Genomic DNA, 23,412 nt, shown 5'->3' on the forward strand with positions numbered 1-23,412 from the left:
TCCCAGAGAAAATAAGACCAGTTACAATACTTCCAGTTCTGTCCCTGAGCATCTCAATCTGTTAGAAAGAAGAAGAAACTGGAGAATTGGTTGCAAAAGTAGCCAACAGTAAGAGAGAGACACAAAGAGAAAAGTGAAAAGGAGGTATTGCTCAATTAGTCCTTTAAAGAAATTCTCAGGAAAATTAATTATGATATATCTGTATTTTTTTGATTGATGGCTGAATTTAAAAACAAACAAACAAACAGATAAATGCTTTGCTATGTTTTTCCTGGATTTGCAGTGTGGCTCATTAGTTTTCATTTGGATTAAATATTTTCCTAGATTGCAAAATACTGATTTTATTATGGGGGTCTTCCATCAAAATTTAAGGAACAGGAAGACAAGCGGGAGTTTGGAAATATGACAAAAACCAACCAAAACAACCCAGAAAGGAAAAGGTTAGTATACTTTATTGCTACAGTATAGGCATTAAAACACAGTCATCCACCTCCCAGGAAAGTACTTTGGCTGTTTCACTCTTTGCAGAAAAAAAGTTGAATTCGTATGAAATATTTAAATATTCATTGGCTTAAAAGCTGACACTTAGGAAGACCCAAAGCTCCATGCAAAGTCATAGAGTTGTTCTTATTCCCTGTGATCTGAAATTCACTTATTTTTATTCAAATACCCATTTTGAATCATGCATATAATTTGAAAGTTTATTTCTCTGTAGTAAGAATTTAAAACACTACTGGGCTTTGACAGGGAATTAGGATATGTGGGGAAAAAAGGCAGAGAAACCATTTTGTCATAATTTTTCTACTTCACTCAGATAGTACCTCTGACTTCTTGTGATCTTATTGTGAGGAAAAAAGATCAGAAACAGCAAAAGGAACTGTTTCTGGAGTTCATAGATTCCATTTTCATTTCTTGTTTCTCTGAAACTTTATACCAAATTTGACCCACACCTGCTTCAGAGTACTCAAACCCATGCTTTTAGACAGTATGAATTCTTTACTAGATTAAATTGCCCAGCATAATTTCAGCTGCAGGCTCTAATCAGACTGTTCTGCTTCCAGTCCCCATGTGGTGGGATTCCCAAAGGGGCAAAGCCTTGGCAGCAGGATGGTTGTGTAGCTGCAACACCAAGGGCTAAGTGAGAAAAGCACATCCTTGAGCCTTTAGAGATAGTGTGCAGGTGTCTTCCTCTAGAGCCCATGGGAACTGATTTAGTGCTGGAGAACATTGGTATTAATCTCATATTCCCACTTCTCTGCATAGAGAGAACCTAAGCAAGCACAAAGCCATCACTGAAAAAAATATCTACCAGTACAGATAAATAATATGGTGTCACTATACTAAGAAGAAAGCAGTGAACTCAGGTTTTCTGTGAGTAAAGTGACGGTACTAGATTATGTAGCTTTTGACATTTCAAGAAACACCCGATGTAGGTACTATTGTATTATAACTGGTTTATTTTGCCTTCTTTGGTACAATTCTCCTTCCACAGGTTTTTCAAAGATGGCACAAACTTTGCAATTCTGTCCTGCAGTCCAGTGGAATCTGGATTCTAATTCTGAGGAGTAGGATTTCATCTGTGCAACCCCTCCAAACACTTTCTTTATGGAAACAAGTCTGCCTTAAACAGCTTGCATTAAAACTCCATTGTAGCTAGTGGGTCAAAATTCCCAAGAACATCATTGCAGAAAAGTCTGGCAGTGTCAGATTGGTTCATCTTAAAAATGCTGTCATAGTGCATTGCAGGCAGGAAAACACAAATTGCAGATGTTATGTTATTTTTACATATTTTTGAGTGCTGCCAAAATAGGTCATTTCCAGATCAAATAAAGAAAAAGACTTAACAAGTTTGGCTGAAATAATTATAAAGAATATTTAGAAATTTCTTGGGGCATCTCTGAGAATGTGCTGTGTATGTCGGCTCGTTGATCATGATCATGTCCTTTTTTCGTGTGCTGTCTGAGAAACTGTGATATCCACCAAGAATAAGATAGTGAAAGTCAAAACAGACACTATTTCTGATGTTTCAGTTACAAACAAAAGTATATCAATTTATTTGACAAAACCTCTGTTTTTATTTTTAGCATTTTTAAAAATGCTTCTTTTAAAACACAGAAGGAAGGGAATGGATTTCTGGATAAACAGTTGTATCAACATTAGGTACATTTTGAGTCTCATTGGTTTAATTCTAGAAAGAGATCTAAGTCAACGTAGTCTCAAGTTTTTTTGTATTTTTGGCAACATATAGCTAATCAATCAACTGGGAATTAGCAATAGATGAAAATGTGATGTATAAATGTGAGCAGATACTAAATGCTATATTAAAACACTATAATATTAATCAACTGATTTACGAATGCAGTGTTAGGTTGGGGTATATAAGAGAAGACATACTCCAGAACAAGCTGATACAAAAAACCCTATATAAGTCTGACATTTTTCATTAAAAATCTGGTCTTGTAGCCCAGTTGTTTACAGCTTTGCCAAACTTCAGTTGTTCAGGCTGGATGTCTGGCTGAGTTTGAATTGTTTTTGGAAGTTTCAACTAGAATGCTTTGAGCATTTCCAAGAATTAGTTGAGAGAAAAGTCTTGTTTGCCCATGTGAAAACAATCCCATAACCATTTTAATGAAGAGCTTTAATGTCTCCACGTTCCAGAGTGATCTATCATATTTCAGCCAGGAAACCACTCCGTGGCGAATTGACTTTTGCCATCCCTGTGGAAATTATACCAGGCTAAGAGCCACTGGAAAGAATTTCACCAAGGATACCTGGTAGAGATTTGTAGGTAACTTTTCAGAATAGCCTATGTATGCTGTTGCAGTTCCTCACATCTCACTTGTTGTGGCTGGCTTAGGCATATGCCATTTCCAGAGAGCACCTCCATGTCACAATCACAGGGCTAAGTAATACTTTTCCCACAGCTACTTCTTCATCTGATGCTACAGCCTACAGCACAAAAAGAAATGAGAGGAAAGATCTTGTTTTTTTCTGTTTCAACAATATTTTTCTCAGCAGAGCCTATGCCACAGTGGGAAAAGATGTATGGATAGCATGATTACTCTTGCTGCCAGGGAGGAACACTAGCCCTTTTATATTTTTGTCAGGATTTCTTTGCCAGTAATAGGTATTGTCCATCACCTTTGCTATGGAATGAGAATGCTGCCTGCGGGAAGTCAGCGAATAATCAGTAATCACACTGACACTTTGCCAGTGTAAGTATGCTTTTATTAGGAATTTATCTGGATCTTCAGCTGACTCACATTTGGAACCAGAATTATCTCAGTGGTCTGAGATGTCTCTCTGTGGTCTGAGATGTGTCATTGCACTGTTTGGCATTCACCATTGCCTGGTAGGCAAGCTGGACTTCTCTCTGGGTCCCAGTGTCCACCTCAGCTGATCTTTGAGCTGTGAGCTTTGGAAGTGTTCATCTCCAATCCCTCTCTAATAGCTGCAACTATCCAACCTCATCTATCTACATGGCACCGTACTTCCCTTCAAAGCTGCCTTCTTAGTTCTACCATTTGGATTTGGAAACAGGACAGGCTCCTAAGGCAATTTGCTCAACCTGCTTTACTCTCATAGAAACAGCTATGGCAGCTGCCGTTCCCATATTTTGACTATGCTCACTGTTCATTTTCTCCCTGCTGCACTCCCCCTCAGGAATTCATTCCATCTGACTGTGCCATCTGTCTGAGTGCTTCTCACTTGCTTGCCCTCCTCTCAAAAGTCAGGGCTTTGCAGTTCTGCTGTGGTTTTGTAAAGCAACAATACAAGTTTCCACTTCTCACAGTTTTCTCCTTGTTTGAAAGCAATGTGGTAACAGCCATGTGGAAAACAGTCAAAAATGTGTGGGCGACACTTTGGCTATGTCTATTTTCAGAAAATTAGACAATGCTAGTGCTGGTTCTCTGACCCTCAGTCCAGTTGTCACCAGCTGCTCATACCTACATTATTAAACTGAAGCCTTCAAAATAGGTTAACTGTGTGCAGGCTGCCAAGCCCTGGCTAAGCTGGTTCCCAACCAGGGACCATTCTAGGAAGACCACTGGTTAGCCCATGCCAAAATTTTGACCAAGGCCTGGCACTGTTTAATCTCCCAGTTTAGACACAATCATCATGTCATACTCGTCTGAATACATCAAATGCCTGGGATCATCTGAACAATCACATAAAACGTTTCTGTGTTATAAAGATATATTTTATTGTTGTTGGATCAGACTTCTCTAAGATTACAGCTAGTGTGACTGCTTTCCAAGCATATTTTGAACTTCCAACACTGCAAAATTCTAGCATTGGAAAAAGTTTTGTGGCACATGTTTAAACTGATTTTTTGAGTTAGCTGCTTAGGCATTATTTTAGTATATCTCCTCTGCATGCACCTCTTTTGCTTTCTACTGTTCTTCTGCAAATGTCTGTTTCCTTGTTCTCCTTTCATTAGATGAGTAAAAAAAAAAAAAAGAAGAAAAAAAAGAGGAAAACCCCAACAATTATAAGAAAGCTCGGGGACCAATGTTTCCACCTGAACTGTTGTAATTAATGAGCACAGCAGATGATACTTTGGTCAGATGTTCCAAAGCTAATAAGACTTCATTGGGTCTTCCTAGTTCCTCATAGACAAGGAATGCTTAGAGCTACAGGCACAAGCATGCACAGGATTTCACAAAACTATCTCTTTTTCAGAAGGTAACATGTGAGCAAGAAAAAAATGCCAGCAAAGTTTATTTTAACGGTATGTGTTTTTTGAGGACTATCTTTTATTGAACAGCAGTTCAGTGAGTAACATAAAAAATTCATACAGGCAATTCTGAACCCTGTCAGAAAAATATAATTCTTGATGCATCAACAAGTAAACTATAAACAGGCAACAAACCAACCAGAAACTCAAATAACCACTTTGAACCCTTGGCTTCAGCAGAATGGGGCACATAACTTTTATGTTGTGAGGACACTAGGCCTTGTAGGGCTTTCTACACTGTTCCATGCAGAAGCAGAGCATTGAGATTTGCAGCAGCTCATGAGGATTTGATACTGGCTGAACTCCTTGACGTTCCTCTCCTGTGAAAGGACACTCACTGGTGGTGCCTTAGAGCTCCAGGAGTTGTTCCTGTTGTTCATGAAGCAGAAACTCAAAGGCAACTCCATCCTGAAGTGATAGCATGGAGTACTAAGAACACTCCTCTTACATAACTTTCCAATGCTCCGTGTGCAATGTGTGTTTTGTTAAAATTTGGAATTAATGTATCACAATTTTAAAGCACACCAGAGGACGTTTATCTGCCAACATGCCTGTTCAAATCCTTCTCCAAGAGCTGATGAAATCACCTAACATAAAGCAGAACAGAGGCTGCATTCTTTACAGAGCTTTGAGTGATGCATATTTTACCAGCTCATCCATGAGAAAAGGATTCTTGAACAAAATGCCTAAGTGAAAGAAGAGATAATTTTTAAAATATGCTTATGTGGAATTTTAGTTATGAAATGCACCCTGAACATTGCTAATGATTTCAGATATAAGATTATTCTGCAATTGAGAAGCAACTCAATACACTTTTAAATTCTAGCTCTGAAAACATAATTCATGTTTCCAGTACTTTTATCTTAAATAGTCTTTTTGGCTTTATAAAAATTTGGATACGGAACGTTCAAAAACTTTCAACTCCAGCACTAGGTCAGCTGAAAAGTTTCTGAGAAAATAACTGTTACATCGAAAAATATAAATCTCTAAATATATGTAAGATTAAGATTCTCACTGTTCAAGATACGTTTAATTTTAGGTGCTTGAGGCATTACTGAAAGCTTAAAAATGTTATTGAAAAGAGTGCTGTGACATCTGAGCCGTGGCATGCAATTTGTTCACATGCTCAATGATAAGCAACATGCTTTGCTCTTCTTTCAGTTCATGAGAAGAGCTGATTTTGGACTTAATTTGAGGGTGAGGCAAGTACTTCTGAGATAACGTTTTGCAGTTCCCTGCTGTTCTGTTCTTATTTTTAGGCCAATTAGTTATTATTTTGCAAGAACAGCTTTTGCACTTGAACTGCTTAGTAATGACAACAATTTTCTTGTGGTTTAAGACTAACATAAGTCAGTTCCAGAGCACCTGCTGGGAGATACTATAATTTTTTGTGTACTTCTGCTGAGGATACAATTAGCTTTTGTTGCTGTAGGGTATGAATTACAGTTTTGCTTCTAAAGATAGAAGTCTTTTGCATTTGAACGAAACAGTTCAATAAATCATCTGGGGTGAGATAACAATACACTTTTCGTGTCAAAATTACGGTGGGATAATGTGGCAGTAAATCTGCCCATGAACTGCGACAGGATAAAGTAGCCTTCTTTCAAAGGTCCCAGCCAAACCAAGCTATTTAAAATAGCTGAGCATCAAGTCCTTCAGTTTGAGTTCCATGTCCTGTCATAAGCAATCAGATGAAGAGAGAGAAGTTTACTAAATTAGTAGTAAGCCACTGACTGGTTTTCCCAAGGTGAGATTTAAGCCTTGCAACTTTTCTCTGCCAACCCCTGCAATTCAGTCAACTACAGGGAGCTCCACAGCATAATTAGCATCAGCTGGGGACCGCATTTGTGCTGTGTTGTGGACAAGAAAACAAACCAACTAACACGAAAACCAGTGGATGAAAGCTGCTAGCAGGGGAGAGCAAATGCATGGCAAGGATTTGAAACTTCCCCTGAGCACTCTTCCTGCCTCTGTCAATTTTCAGTTTAAGAGATTGCCCGAACCCAATGTGATTTATCTGGTTAGCAACCATAAGTGAGTATTTCTTCTAAGGATTTCTGATGTCTCCTTCCAAGTCATGTTAACTTCTGCATCCATGGACAAGGCATTCTGCAGATCTGCTCCTCAGTGTGTGAAGAACTGTCTCATTCTGTCTGTCGGTGGAGATTGCCTCAAAGCCTGTGTAAAGCAGAAATAACAACCAAAAGAGAGCAGGTGCCACATGACAGGAGCATAGACTAGTTTTCTACTAGAACTCTATGCGTTTGAAAGATGTCAACGTCACCCACCTTCCTGGTTTCCTTCCCAGACACAGCCAGGATGGAAGACAGTCAGTACTGGAGCCCTGTGGAGCCCAGATCCTTGAGCTGCATATGAGCAAGGAGAGATAAAGGCAGATACTCCCTGGCTATTGTGATGCACAGAAATGATCTGATAACTCTGGGAGATCCTTGAGAACATATATGCCTTTCACAGGAAGTGAATTAAAAAACTGTACATGAAATTTTTGCCTTGGGCTCTAAATCTAGAATTAGTACCATAAAGTTTTTAACCTTCCTTATACTGTTTCTTACTAATATTTCAGAGGAGCACAGAAACTAGTGGTCCTTAGGGAAGCTCTACTATGCTTAGACCGCTTGTAATGAGGACTTAAAACCTACGGTGCTGGAGATTCCTTGGTGAAGATATCTCTTGAATCAGATAAGCAATCATGAACAAAATAATATGGCCCATTACGATTTGCCTCAGAATTTCTCAGGATTAATGATTTGTAAATTCAGAATCTAGTGTCAGAAAGTATGTAACTTTTCTTTTGAATATGGATCAAGTTTTCTCTTAAAAATAGCAAGGACATTTCCCTCATGTAAGAGAAAATCAGAACATCAGCCTTCTGAAAAGTCATCAGGCTCCTTTTATTCATGATCGATTTGTTTCTGAAAGAGTTCAAAGCATGTGAACAGTTTCTGTTCAAATGAAGAACTAATTTTGCATGAGACAAAAGTATCAGTTTAAGGAGAAAACAAGACTGTTTTGATTTCTATGTGTCACGGGGACTGCTGAGACAAATCAGGAACATGAAAAATGCATATTCTTCTGATTGAATCCTTAATCATATATCATGGTGTCATGGTTTAACCCTAGGTAGAAATTCAGCCCTACAAAGCCACTCACTCACTCCCCACGGGTGGGATGGCAGAGAATCAGAAGCGTAAAAGTGAGAAAACTTGTGAGTTGAGATAAAAACAGGGTAAAGCATAAGCCACACATGCAAGGAAAGCAAAACCAGGAATTCATTCAATTCCCTTCCCATCAGAAGGCCAGTCCTCAGCTAATTCTCAGGAAAGCAGGGCTCCACCACAGGTAATAGTTACTTGAGAAGACAAACGTCATCACTCCAAATGTGTCCCCTTTCCTTCTTCCTTTCCCAGCTTTATCTACTGAGCATGACACTGTATGTGTGTATTACTCTTTGGTAGCTGGGATCAGCTGTCCCAGGTGTGTCCCCTCCCAACTCCTTGTACACCTCCAGCCTCCTTGCTGCTGGGGTGGCGGGAGGAGCAGAAAAGGCCTTGGCTCTATGTAGGCCCTACTCAGCAATAATGAATCCCTGTGTTATCAAAGCTGTTTCCAGCACAAATCCAAAACACAGTCCCACACTAGCCACTGTGAAGAAAAGTAACTCTACCTCAGCCAAAACCAGCACAAATGGGAATAGAAACAGAGGCTATGATGCAAATCACTAGCACTGTCAGAGTCAAAAGTGAAACTGTGATTGCTTAGTTGAGAGAAAAAAGTGTAAAGAGGCATCAAGGAAAGATATTGAATAAGAAGAGGCTAGAGAAGATGGATGGGTGAATGCTTCTTCACAATACATGAGCGATTGTGCATATGGTAAAAATAAAAAAAAAAATTAAGAAATGCATGCAAAGTTATGTAGGCAAACACATGTAAATGGGCTCTTGATTTTCACCACCTTTGATTAAAGACAGAAACTTAGAATGCTTTCAAAAGAATTTTTATATAAGATATTAGAAGTCAATAATTCAGGTCCTAAGCCATCCATTAAGTGATGACAATGGAGAGATGTTTTCCATTCTGTTGGATCCTTTCTTCCTGATCATCTAATGCTGAATCTTAAGAGCTGAAAATAGCATTATTCACAAGAAAGTGATGAGACACTTTTGACTGGCTAAGACAGTGAACTGCTAATACAACCAGCCAAACTGGTGCTAGGTTTATGAAGCCACATTAGGTGAGAGTAATCAGATTATGACACTATTAATTACCCTGAGATATAACATTATAGTAATTTTGGGGGTATCTTCATAGTAAAATTTGCCTTCAATGTGCTAGTACACTTTATATGAAGATAGCATGCTGGCATTTCTGTAAAAATTTCAAATAGGTGATACAGAAAAGTGAAAATATGTGTAATACCACCATGGCTATACTTCGGTCCCATTTTGAGGGGGCTCTATTTGTGTGTATGTGTATGGTTATGCATTTAGAAAGAAATATTTTTTGTAAATCATTATTTTTTATGTAAACATTTTGCTGCTTTTGGTGAAAGTAGATTTTTCCAAACTCTTTTTTTTTAACTCAAGAAATTTTATGTTTTGTAAATGTTAATGGGTTTTTACTTCAAGCTCACCATAAGTAATCTTTTAAACATGAAAACAATTAAGTATCTCCAAAATCAGATGGCTCTGTTTTTAAAAAAATGTCTTTCCTTTCACATGTACAACTCATGATATGACCAATATAAATTAGAAACAATCATAATTCTGTTCCTTTGGCTATAACTTTTGGATACCCTCCAACATAAAATGCATTAGCACAAAAATGTTCTTGTCCTTAATTAATTTATAGCTTAGAGCAGAATACCATAAATAACAGTTGAACTTCAGCTGCAGAGGTTTTGAAGCCATGGGTAAAATATTTTATAAAAATTGTAATAAAGCTAAACAGTGCTGGATGACAAGTAGAATTAATTATCAATAAATGTAGGCATTTCAGTGATGGACAACTGAATGTAAAATATGTTTATTTTGTAATATATTTGGTTTCTATCGAATTTACTGCCATTATGGGTGAGAAAATACTGAAGTTTTATCCTTACTCTGAAAAAATACATTTACTAAATTGAACTGTTTGGTTGGGGATTTTGATTTGTTTAGTTTTTAAATAGTTTGAAGTAGATAAAGTATGCTGGCATATCTTGTTTTGAAGCATGCATGGTTGAAGGTTATAGAATCTGCATGATATACTATAGCTTTATATGGGAACACAGGACTGGAAAGGACCTAATGGGTCATCAAATCTATTGTCGTAATATTGCAGGAATCAGGTTTTATAATCCCCTTCATAAACTTATCAAATTCCACTATGAGTGCAGTTAGGATTTTTACTGCTGTTACTCCAATGGGAAAATTGTTCCCAAATCTCATTGCTCCAAGTGAGCATAGATTAAATTCTGGCCAATCTGTGCTGTTGGGTTCCCTTGCCAACATTGTCATTTAATTTAAATGGCTCTCTCATCTTCCTGTTGTTTGCCTCTATGATATATTTATACACAGCAACTGGACCCCTTAACAGCCTTTATTTTGCCAAGCTAAACAAGCCAAGCTCTTCATTCTGTCTCTTCATATGATAGTCTCTCCTTTCCCCTGATCATCCCAGAAGTCCATCTTTGTACCTGAACGAGTCTGAGGTAATGTGCTACGAATGACAAAGTACAACAGTCTTGTATAACAGCATAATAAAAGAAACCACAGTAAGCAGAGTAATAATTTCATGCTTGCAAAGTTGTGCTGTGCCAAATATCTAAGAGGTTGAGTAAAGGTTTTGAAATCTTCTAAGGGGACCTTTATTAGAAATAATGTGGCCTTTTCCCCCCAAAGTTGTTGATTAAAATTGCAGTATGAAAAGTTTTTGTTTTAATAAAAAGCTGGAAAATCAATGAAAACTGTTTTTTGGTTGAGACCTTCAGCCAATATAGCAAGCAGTTGATTAGATTTGTGATCATTGAAGAAATGGGTCTGCCATACTGGAAGTTTGTTTGACAATTACGACAGAGAAAATTTCTGTGAACACTGTACAGTATATAATGAACCTTTCCTGGAGAAGCCACAATTGCTTTCACGCATTGCCCTTAAGAAATTTCAATTACAGGGTTTGGGGGGCTGGTTCCCTGGAGTTAGCTCTGGAGAGTGTTCCTCTTGGTGTAAACCAATAGAATACTAAAGACAGTGTGGGTACAACTTATCCCACCACCTCCTAGTATCACAGAAAGAAAGGATGTTTGGCCAAATCCAACATCCCCTGGTCTCTTTTGCCATAGCTTCTTGGAAAACTTCAGGACACTCCTGACTGCCAGCTGTTAAGACTGTGAGAGCAGTCTTTTTCTGGCTGCTTTACTTCTAGTCCTTACTGAGTTGATAGTTTAATCAAGTTTCTAGGGGAGCTTCAGACAAAAACTTTTTTCCAGTCATGCTGAGCCTGACATCCCAGTGCTTGGTGTCAGGATCACTGGAGAGTATGATGCCTCTCTTAATTGTGAAGGAGAGACATTAGAGGAGCATTTGTTTTTCTACAAACCTTCTTTTCTCAACAATAAACACACTGATTTCTTTTTTATCTTTTCTCTGCCTTGTAGCATAAGGTAAAAGAGCTTTTGCAATATGCTGTAGGAAAAGGGAAGCACAATTTTAAGTTACTACATGCACAAGGAAGATCGATGAAAATTAAAAGTTTTTAAAATATAAGCAATTTCTTAAGCAAGAGCAAAGGGGAATCCCAACCATGATTACAAGCAGTTAAGTAGACAATTAAGGAAATACATATCAAGGCACCGCATGGATGGCTGCTTCCTGGAGATTGGGAGCAGGAGGAATCCCCATGGAGACTAGAGGGCTGAGGGCAGTCCCAGACCTGAGCATCAGGCACCTCCTTGGAGATGAGATGAGCCTGGGATGGGCTGTGGGCCCAGCTTGGTGGGTCCCATGGGCACGGCATGGCAGGGTTGTGTGGAGTTGGAGGCCAGCCCTGCTGTGGCAATCCTGAGACAGGGGCTGATGGCCCCAGGGGGGCTGACATGTGGTCCTGGGGGCACTGATAATAAATTAAATGGAACTGTAATTCTAACAAAGATTTCTGATGATAACAGTCATAGTCAAATAGTTGATTTGATAGTGGAAGCTGTCACACGCTGTCTGCCCCCATGGTGGCCTGCGGGTCATGGGAAATAGGTGCTCCTTCATGCATCCCATGCATGATGATTGACAAAATCAGTTTCACATTTTGTCCTATCCTGACTACTTGTGCACAGCCAGATCTTCGCAGTGCACAATCAGACTGTCTGCCCAGAAGGACTTGCCACGCTTCCCCAGTGTGGCAGCCTGGACTTGAAGTTGCAAGGGTATGAAAAGCAGCTTGAAGAGCTCTTTGCTTTCCCTGGATGTTCCTTCAAGGATCCTGGGAACTGTGGCTTGTAGATCAATGGGAATATAGGGACTTTCACTGACCCCTTTAGTTAGGGTATCTTGGCAAACCTGCCAAAGAAAACTTCAGCTTTCCTTCTGCTAAGTTTGGTTTCCTGATCGGTGGTGCCTTGGGGTAGAGGGGTCGTGTGTATGGGAATGAGGAAAGATGAGAGGCTTTCTCCAAAACAAATCTAGATAGAATCAATAGCTTCATATTACTGTGCTGAGAGTAACAAAAATTATTCTATTTAGCGCATGTAATAAGACTCTCAACAACTGGCATGGAAAAAACAGCCCGAGGCATCTTGCTGTGCAAAGGCCTGCGATGTTATTGTAGCTCTGTTAGGTTAAGTTGCTAGTGTGGCAAAGTCTGCAACCAAAGCTGCTTCTTTTGTTAGCCTAACAGGTGGTTAGGAGCATTTTGGTGCTGCTGTGTGATGTCTGTGAGTGAAATAACACTTTTATTCAACTCAGCAGCAAAATCCCATGGGCTTTTCAGAACAACAGAATGCTGTATAATGGAGAGTATTTTAATTAATACAGTGATGTTCATCCTGAATGTTTCTATTGCTCACCATATTTACTGTGGCATCACTTAACTAAAATGGAGAAGACATGTACAGGCATAAATATTACCTCGAGATATTTTAAAGTTTAATGAAATAAAAAAAGCTCTTCCACGGAGTGTAAAGCATCTACATTATCCTGCTACTTGGTAAAACTTCAGAGGATTGAAATTACTCAAGACCTATCTGTGTTCCAGGATGTGTCTTCTTGGGAGGGTTTCAGTGTAGTTGCTACACCTGTAAAATGACTCCAAAATAATACATAGTGGAGAGAAAATACCTTTAAGGGCCTATTTTTAAACCATGTCTCCTGTGAACAAGGTATGTGAAAATCATGAGTAATGCCACTTTTTTGCATTCAGACCATCAGATTTTAATCTCATTTAGACTGATGCAAATTCAGAGTAGCATCTATAAACTCTGAAGAGTAAAGGCAAACGAGGTCTGAATTTGACCCACTATGCCTTGGTCCACCCTTTTTGCGCTGATTGACAGAAAACTCTTCTTTGTTTCTTGTATTTTGTGAATTGCGCTGAAAATTCAGCTTTTCATTGAGAAAACATGATTAATTTTCTTTAATTAGGTCTAGATAGTTGCATATTGTCTTTTAAAGACAATAGTCTTGATCCTTCCTCCGTTCAAATTAATGAGAAAAATTTCACTGAATTGTTTTAAAGAACAGACATTTTGTAGGGCAAAGAATTAATTTCTGTAAATCCCATGTACCTCGTACAAATATCTCTACCTTGCTTCTTGTAAATTGTTATGCCAGATGTGTTTCAGAGCTTATGGGTATAACAATGTGATAACCTGATTCTCACACACATAGGAAATGCTTTCTGCTATTCATAAATAAATAAATAGATGGATAATTGCTCAATATTCTCCAAGAACTAGCTGCTCAAGACTGAAGTTCCCTAAATAAATTTTCTAGAAAATTATTTACCAATAAAATAACTTTCCTATAAAGCTAAGTTTTCCTTAATGTGTCTGCACCAATTTAGCTGTGATTACAGCTGGTTAAGACTTCATTACTGTTTCTATCCTTATGTTGCTCATAATCCAATAAATCTTGTTCTCTCAATTCAGAGCAAGGAAAAAAAAATATACAAATACGAAGTTGACATTTACTATTTTGTGAGATTTCACATACAGTTTGTTAAAAAATAATGGATGAACGTGTCATACGCTGTTCTGACTGGTATTAACTGACACTGTAGTAGTCCTACTTTATTCCCTAAATGGTAGTGTTCCTTGTATGACTGTATTGTTATTAGGAGAACTATATGAATTATTTAAATAATGGTCAGTTTGTAGAGTTGAACAGAATTGTTACTGTTTCCTTTAAAAAGATCACAGCTTCCCAGAACACTATGTTCTCCTTGCCAAGGAAAGACCTCCATGGTCTCACAGCCCTCAGAATCTCTGTGGCACCACCAGTCCTGCCACTGAGCCTGCCTGGACACGTTTCCATACCAGCTGTCTCTGCAATGCACTTGACCTACAGAACCTTGTTTTATACCATAACCATCCTGCTGTGTCAAGAAGGTCAGGGCAGAGTTCAGGGGATCCACAATGTGGAATCAAATTCTGTCTGTTTATGCAAACTAATCAAATGCATGAATGAGCTTTAATCAACACGAGAACCTGCCTCCCTCCAGTGTTATGGCTCTGTTCCCCGTATGCCCTGCAACATCCCCAGCTTTCCAGGAACAAAGCTCCTAGCTCCCTGCATGTCTGCCATACCTCCATGGGATTTGGAGTTGTCACCATGTCCCCAGCCTTCCTTTGCTTTCTGGGCTGTGAAAGCAACTGGCCTGTAGCTCTTGCTGTGCTGCAGGTTTTCCAGCTTGGCCAGCCAAGGGAGTCACACATTCCCCCTGAGCAGGTATAACTCTACAGACTGCCTGCAGGGTCACTGATACATGGGCCAAGCTGGACACATTTCTTCTCTGCTGTCATTTTGCCATGTCATTGCACTGCATTGCACGTATTCTGCAGAACTGCTCTCAATGAGGAACCCAGCACAGTACGTACAAGCTTTTTGCTTCCCTCATTACAGCTCCTTTTCTCGGGATGGAGGAGGTTACTTGGTGTTGATTGCTAGATTTAAGCAGAAAGCTGAGACTTGTGGTACCAGCTCTTTGGAGACAATGGGAGTGCAAAGTTTTACCAGCTGGGTTGGTATCATACCTGCAAACACATTGCCTAGTGTATTCTGGATTCTTCAGGTCACTCTGCTCTGTCATGGCTTTGGAAACACATGGATAAAGTCAATGGGAGTTTCTAAATTAAAAAATATAAATATTTTGAAGTCACTTTAAGTCTAGAAGACTGTGTTTTCTAGCTGGCCTGCTGTCTGGCTGGCAGAGCAAGCAGAACATGCTGCTTCTCTCTTTGTTCCTGGCATGCAGCCCCTGAGCCTTATCTTTTCTCTAGGGAGCAGCAGGGACCCCAGTCAGCCTCAGGTGGGAGCAGCAGAGCGATGGCACAGGGACACCTCTACCCTCGACTCCCTCCTCCCCCCTCCGGACCTAGATTCTAGCGAAGCCCCTGCCCTGGGAGCATCCCTCCATACAGGTATTACTGCACACCATGAGCTGTTCCGCTGACACACAGGAGCTTCCAGGTGGAGCCAGGCTCCTGAATAACTAACATTAAGGAGGTGTTGTTGCAATAGCATGGCTGGAAAGCAACACTTAAGCTTCCTGCAGATGTCAGCTCCAGGAGGGGACCAAAATGACTTGCATCATCTCTTGTCTTTCAAAGGCTCATCCAAATTGCTGAGCTGTCAAAGTCCTCGAGGACTGTTGAGTTTTCCCAAGGACATCCTCAATGCACATTATTTTCACTGAAATTTTTTAGCATAATGAGTTAAAAATAAGCATCCTGAGTTAACAACTTAGTGTAACGAGGAACTCTTCAGCAGGCATTTTGGACTTTTATGACCATACTGGGTGTCTCACAATATTCGTATTAGATTTTACCTGTCTTTTAAAAGCTCCATTGCTAGTATCACATTGATTATACTTTATTTCCAGTTTTAAAATGCCTCACAGTGCTGGAACATATTTTGAAATTGTGAACCCAGCTCAAAAACTGGAAAGCAAACACTAACTGATTTTATAAAAAATTCACAACTTTAAGCCCAGTATTTTAAAATGTCTGACTCATTTGGAAAGCTCAGCATTCTCTCTATTAATTATGGCTCCAGAAGATCTATCTCAACAGTCAGAAAGTAACTCCATTTGTAGTCAAGGATTGCAAACACAGTCTTCCTGGAACTGAAAGTTGTACGTTGTGCAATTTTTATGGCTTGTATGGCTTTTCTATTTTTAGTTGGTTGAAACCTGCAATACATCATATAATCCTCCTTAAATTGTCATTCATAATGCTAATTGCCATTAACTTGGCATAAATTATTTCTTAAATAGTTACTCTTTCACCTAACAATATTACATAGACAAAACTGTATTTTTCTCTGATACAAAGTTGATGTGAGTACAAACTACTGATGATGTTTTTCTACTTATGAACTTTAAAAAAATATTTAAAATCTCCACAGTAATTTCTTTTTTTCTTTTAAAAATATGCATGTGTTATGAACTCCAATAACTGTTCCATTACTTCAGCAAATCATTTATTTAATATTTGCCTTTATAGATATTTGGAAAATTTCTCTGAGGTTTGAGAAACTCTAATAAAATTGTACTTTTCAGCTTTTTTGAAGATAGAATGAGAAGAACAATTCTGGGTTTTTTCCTCTCTATAAATGCATCTTCAAGGTATAAGAGATCAGTCAGTAACAAGTATTTGCATAGAACTGTCCAGCCTTCTTCTTGCTTACTTAAATAGAGATAATGTCATGTATTTGGCTACCTGCAGAAATGGTTTGCACAACATTGTGTCATTTCCTGGCTGAGCAGAGGGCAGGGGACCTAAACCTGCTGCTGACACACCAGTTCATGACTTTCGTACTATAATGATAAGTGTTGTTGACAATATTCTTATTTTCTAGGCTTTCCTATCCCTTTAATTATAATCCCTTGTCTTTGACACATATGCTTATTTCAACAAGTCCAAGGTTTGTAGATTCCTTGGTGTTTGTTGCTTCCACAGGGTGAATTCTAGTGCCTGAAAGTCCAGTGCTACAGCCAAGCCATCCTACAACAATAGCATGTGCTGCCAAAGATTTTTCCATTCAAGATTTTGGTTTTTCTTGATGGTAAAAATTAATAACAGAATCAGTAAGTAAAATTAGAATAAAGATTTATTTTATTTTTTTGCAAACATGACAGCTATCTTAGGTCGAGTATGTGGCATCCCCCCAGCTGCAGAGAGTTTCTCTAAATATGGCCATTTCATAGCAGGGTGGTTTTGCAGTCCTAGAATGGACTCACAAACTGTTGACGGACTTTTTTTTTTTTTTAATTTATGTAGACTTTTTTGGCATGCAGTCAATGATGTTGTGTGGGATGAATTGAAAAGATTTAGTAGAATACCAGATTTTGGAATTTACTTTGATTAAACGAGTTACACAACTTATTATGGAGGCATAGGATGTATAGATTGTTCAAATTACATTCTTAATTAATAAAAATAAGGAAATATTTATTCAACATGAGGACTTTGTTCTAATTTTTCTGAAAGCCTTGGGAAGTATTTTCAGTATGTATATAGTGGAGGCTCAGCCGTTTAGTTTGGGCTTGCTTTTTCAGGGCAGCTGTGCTTACAAATTGGCTACTGGGTGCACTGGAGAGCCACCCTCTAACTTTCAGCTGGGCAGGTCTGAAAAAAACTCTTTTACCTCTGAAATTCCTGCAGTCTGCACGTGGACAAATGCAAATAAGGAAAATCTCTAATCTGTGTGCTGTGCAGTGGCTACTAAGAAATCAGTGGTACTGAAAGCTCACTTAAACACTTTCACTAGGGGTAGAAACCCGAGTGAGGTTTATTCTCTCTAGGATTGAAATGAACACGTGAGAATACTCTCTGTTACATCTTATTTCTTAAGATAACTAAGTGTATATATATATATATCTGTAACGAGAGGTGAATTTGCTTCCTCATAAGAGGAAAACTGGCTAGTCTTCCTTTTCCCAAACCACAACTTGGTCCAGGTTGGTACCAGTGGAGCAAAGATGTGACTGGGCTGCCAGCAGCAACCGCACCAGGTCCTTGCCAAGGCCTGAGTCCACCACACGTGCACAGGAGAAGCAGCCCAAAGTAATTTCTCAGTCACCCAAACTTCCTTGAAGGCAGATGAAAAATATTTAAGGAAATAAATAAGGAATGCCGAGACATTACATAACTGCTGGGTCAGACTGTTTTTAACTAAATAAAGAAAAACAGTAATGTCTTTATTTATATGCTGCTTTCTTACCTGCTTTCTTAACTGATTTACCAATCATATACAGTCTATCTTTTGAATTTGTATTCCAAGACACAATGATGCCTTAATATTTAGAGACATCCACCAATTCCCTTCAGCAACACTGACATCCATATTGCTTTTCTGTCATACACCTCCACATACAAAATAGAAACTTGAAAATTTTATGATTTTTTTTTCAGATTTACCTTAATTATTAAAAATTATTTTCTAGTTTCACTTGTTCCAACTAAAAGAAAGCTAACACAGATCCATTTCTTAGTGTTGTTTCTTAAATTACTTGTTTTGTACAATTATGACCAGATTCCTCCCCCTCTTCCTTCCAAGAAACAGAGTTTGGGATGAGGAGTTGTGACTCGAGAGTCAAATGAGCTCATTTCCCGTTTAGGGAGCTCAGTGAGGGTGAGGTTTTGACTCTTCAGTACTTTTTAGAAATACTGGGTTCTCTGCTCCTCTCAGCCAGAAGTGTGCCTGCAAGCAGAGGTCTGTGTACTGATGCTTTGTAGAAAATCCATCCCAAGCCATTTGAGTTTGTGACTTCATTAACACAAAGTTGGCAGAGTGAGTTATAGCAGGGACTGTGAGGGGTGGACACAGTCCCACAGCCTCTGTCATGTCTTAACATTTGCCATCAAGTGTTTCACTGTGGCAGATGCTGATAACGAGGTGCTAAATACCTGCTATTGTCTCCCATATCTGGATGCATTTCTGGATCCAGGCCAGTTTATCAGTCAGCTCATGAAGGGCACTGATGTGCCTAAATTAAGTGTACAGCCTCTCTAGAAAGGGCAGCGGTGGCTCAGAGGGGCAAAACTGAGACCTCCCAGCACATCCCAGAGTCAGAATGCAGTGGTATCCTCTCACAGGGAGGCTGGAGCAACACCACCCTCTACCCAGCATCTTTTTCTATGGAAAGAAAATCAGGGGATGCTTTCCCTGATAGACAGGAGCCATGGTTGGCTTTAGCAGTGGTCACTGGAGCTGCATAACTGAGGATGAGGACAGGCCTGAAGCCTTAACATAGCCTCAGAGAGCTCAGGCTCCATTTCAAAGACACTGCACATTATAGGTGAAACCTAAACTCTTAGTAACACAAGTGAAATACTTAAAGCTGAACAGTGTGAACTTATGCCAGTGCAGATGATTTTAACTTCATGTAGGCTTGTAAAACACCCACTAGACTTGTAGGAGCTCTTTTAGTATCTTTCCATGGCTCTGGACAAAAATTACTTTCTAAGAAAAGCAGCTAAGGAAGTTTTACTCTATCCTAGTGGAAAACAGAGAAACTTCAACCCTTTCTTTAAAGTTAAGAAAGGTAGGGTGTTTGGCTAGTTGCAACAAGACAAACACAATTCACTTAGAATTTATCCCTCTTGACACTGGATTTTAAGAAGTCACAGACATTAAAGAAACTTGAATCTGGCAGCAGGTAATTTTAATAATGTTAATGGAAGACCAAGCCCATGCAGAGATATTTATTTGCTTCTTCCTTCTCTCTTCCTTCCCTCCTCAAATCAACTATGCCATATTTTCAGCTTAGCCTGAATTTTTGCTCTGAATTAAAAAGCCAGGTGAAGATTTGAGCAGATTAACAGTGACAGGCTGTTCAAAAAAAGATCAAAACCAGCTCAACCTGTACCTGCAGAATAACTCTTTAACTTCATTCTTTTCAAGTGAATTTTGAAACCATGACATTAGAAGAGGTACGTAAATATGGTTTGTATAAATGAAAGCTATTAAAGTGGCTGAGGCCATTTTCAATGCCCAGGTGAGGTATCTGCATGTTTTTGTGCTGCTCCCTGTCAGCATGAAGGCATTGGTATTACTTAAATCAGCTAGGCTGACATTTATTTCTTTACTTTCTTTGCCACAAGTTCTGAAGTCAGTGGAAAGCCTGCAGGATTATTGGGAAATAATGACAGTCATTGGGCTGGCACTGCCAGAAATGAAGTAAGACTCTCCTTTAACCTCTTTGCAAATAGGAATGACAAGTGAAGGCCAAAGCTTTGAAAAAGGCAAAGACCACTCTGGAACTTCACAGTGCTAGTCTTCTTATCAGTGACATGAAGCACAAGAGCTCAAAGTTTGTTCCACCAAGCCCAGCAAAAGTCAGGATAAGACCGGTGTGAAGTAGGGATGCTGTGCTACCTCTCTGCTTCAGCTGCCCTGTCCCTTCCTGACTCCTGCTGAACTGCTCTATCTCAAACCATGCTTCAGCAGCAACTTAAAAGTATGCCTCTAGAATAAGTAATACTTCTGCGTGCCTTGACCTAACTTACTTGAAAAATTCGGATCCTTTTCTGCTTTCCCACCGCCCTCCGCTTATTTTCTCTCTCCAGATTGTGTATTTATGATGAGCTGCACTTTCCCTTTACATGGCTGATTAGTTTTCCATTTCCTTTGTTTGTAAAGGAGCAGTCTGTGGAAAGGAAAGGCTGCAAATTAAACAATGATGGGCATGAGCACAGATACTGGAAGGGGAACATCTCTACTCATACTAAACTGTTCAAGTGGTCTCTGGCACACTTTTGGCCAGACTATTTAACACCCTCCTGAACCATTTAAGAGCACATTTCAGGAGTTAACATGGGCTAGGAGCAATTCCCAGTGGGTAGTGTGGATGCAGCCAGCATGTTATGGATGCTAAGAGGGCTTAAGAGCTTGAAGGATTTTCCAGGACAGCTGGCTTCACAGTCAGAGACCAGTCCTGGACATGGTTAATCTCCAGTATACATGTAGCCAAATAATTCTATTTTTTTTTCCTAATGGGAAAAATACTATGGTAAACCCACCAAAATTGATAGTGAAACTCAAGGGCAGGCTTGGGATCAGAAACTATTTTTATCTCCTTGTTCTGAAGCCAGTTAAGCTTCACAGAGGAGGAACCTTCTGGGAGGTGGAAGGCAGCCCGGTCAAATGAAGGGGGTTAAATTCATGTCTCACCAGATGACTAGGCATTCATGTGCAAGCTGGTACTCTCTGTCTATCAACAACTGAAACTTCCTACAAAGAGGTCACTGAGAGAGATTTGGAACTTGCTCCCTGCTTTGGTTTTCAGCTGAAATTTGAGATGCTGCAGATGGTTTTTTTACACTGTTGTCTCTTGGAGACAACATTTGTAGAAGATACAGGTCCTCTGTTGATTTTATTTTTTTCCTTTTGCTTTAAAATCTGTAAGGATATCTACATTGTGATTATTTTTTGCATTTTTATAAAACAAAAGAAAGATAAATTAGCCACATGTAAAATGTAGCTATAGTTGTTGACCGGTTTCAGCAAAATCAGCTGTGCATATCATGGTTACTGAAAAAAATAGGGGATTCACAATCCCCATCAGGAGACACCAAAATGCTTACCTCGACCCAAAGCTTGAAGTTTGCCTTTGGGACATTCATCTTTTTGTCTTATCTCACACTTGTTAAAATCCAAGTTAATTTTGAAATAAAAATTAATTTTAAAATGAAAAGTTGAAACTTACTTTGTAAAAAGCTAAGGATTTCCTCATTTCCTAATTGTATTCCCTATTTGCCCCATGGTTTATTCCTAGGTTAAAGAAGGCTGGCATGGACCATGGAATAACTTTAGTTTCCATACAGTGTTCCCTAAGTGATATATCAGTTTTAGGTATTTGGATTGGTCATAGTTAGGATAAGCATGAGGGATTGGGAGTCAAGACCTGTGATGATTATCAACCTGTTCCTGTCTATTGCTGCTTTCAGCAGTTTCCTACCATCTTGGCAGGAGACAGTGCATTGTTATAGGAGCAGTGGTCTTTAGGAACTACTTACCAGAGACATAGTGTGGTTCCTATGTCCACAGGATATCTGATCTTGCAGGTTATCAGCTTGGTTCTATGGTGTCAGCAAAAAGAAATTACTAACGTTTACCTAACACCAAAGATTTCCCATCTGCAGGAATGAAAAATCTTTGGTAGGCTAGCTAATCTGCATCACATCTCTTACCAGGCACATTCTGGCTGTCAGGTGATAAAACAAATGTTTAGTGGGTTTGGACTGAAACTAATGGTGAAATTGCTAGCGTTATCTTCATGTGAAGTTTGATTTGAAATGGGATAACTCAAAAGACAGAAAGCTGTAAAACAATATGAGAAGACTCATGATAAGGTACGGTGCTCAATCCAGCCCTCAAAGAGTGTCTGTGTCTCAAGACAGGCTCCATCAGCCAGGTGCAAGGCCCGAGAAAGCAGGGACATTTCTTTCCTCCAAAGAGTCATGCTCTTCCTTCAAATCAGAAGTAGTCTTGGGCACAGGAATATTTACTCCCAGTGGGCTGGGAAGAGGGATGGGTAGTCCATGTCTCCCAGCTCTGCTGAAACACTAGAAAGGCTGCACTGTGGGCAGTTAGCACTGTTGCCACCTACCTTGCTCCTGGCTAGTCCTTGTCCCCCCAGAGACACTCTAGAGAATAAATCTGCAAGCCCTCATCAGACCTAGTGGCATGTTTGTCTAGTGGTGTCAGCTACTTGATCTGTCTCTTCTCTATGACTCCTATTTGTACTTTCTGGCAGCTGGGAAGCACAGTAATCAAAGCATGGGTAGAGTCATACATAAAAGTTTATTTTTTTGACTCAATGATGATCTAATAGCTTATCATTCCTCATGCCTCATGCATGCAAGATGTTTTTCCAGATGAAGCCTGGGAAACATGAATCTTTGTGAAACAACTCTATGTTACTCCTTAGTTGGTCAGCCTGCATTACTCAAAAAAAAGTATTCCAGATGAAACCACACGTTTTCCTGAAAATGACAAAATTAATGGAATTATACCAGCATAAACTCTGTTCTTTGTAAATCTGTGCCATAATTTAGCCAGAGAATTTATCTTGGAATTGAGAAGATGGTGTTAAAATGGTATAAATCTGCTTTAGTTATGAATGGGTTTCCTCTTTAAGTTTTGTGAAATCCTTTTCTGCTTTTACGCAGATTATACTTATTCAGAAAGACACCTGGATATGGAATTTTCACAAATCTATTTCTTTTCTTCTTGAGGTTATATTTATGCATATTCCTCTCATTTCTTTTTTCAAGCGAAGGAACTGTTGTTGATATAGTCTTTGGTGAATATAGACCATGTGCTACTATGTTCCACTGTTATAAGAATCAATTTTAGAAGCTATAAAGTAAATATTTGATAAAGCAAAAAGGCTTTGCTGATTCTCATGCTGTACCTCAAAAAGTATGTCTGCTATAACTGCTGCTTTTCTACACTACCTGC

At 39.2% G+C, this 23,412-nt stretch overlaps 1 protein-coding gene across 4 annotated transcripts in view; it reads left to right on the forward strand.

Moving 5' to 3' along the window:
• Positions 1 to 23,412, forward strand: part of FILIP1 (filamin A interacting protein 1) — a 103,700-nt gene that overhangs the window by 11,521 nt on the left and 68,767 nt on the right. For 3 of the 4 annotated variants that reach the window (XM_032681260.1, XM_032681259.1, XM_032681262.1), the window contains exon 2: positions 15,225 to 15,365. The exons of the other annotated variant lie outside the window; for it this stretch is intronic. The gene's annotated coding sequence lies outside the window, so the exon portion shown is untranslated. The remainder of the gene's footprint in view (positions 1 to 15,224; positions 15,366 to 23,412) is intronic. 4 annotated transcript variants of the gene reach the window in all.

Source organism: Chiroxiphia lanceolata, chromosome 3, assembly GCF_009829145.1.
Source record: "Chiroxiphia lanceolata isolate bChiLan1 chromosome 3, bChiLan1.pri, whole genome shotgun sequence".
Classification (NCBI taxonomy): Eukaryota; Metazoa; Chordata; class Aves; order Passeriformes; family Pipridae; genus Chiroxiphia; species Chiroxiphia lanceolata.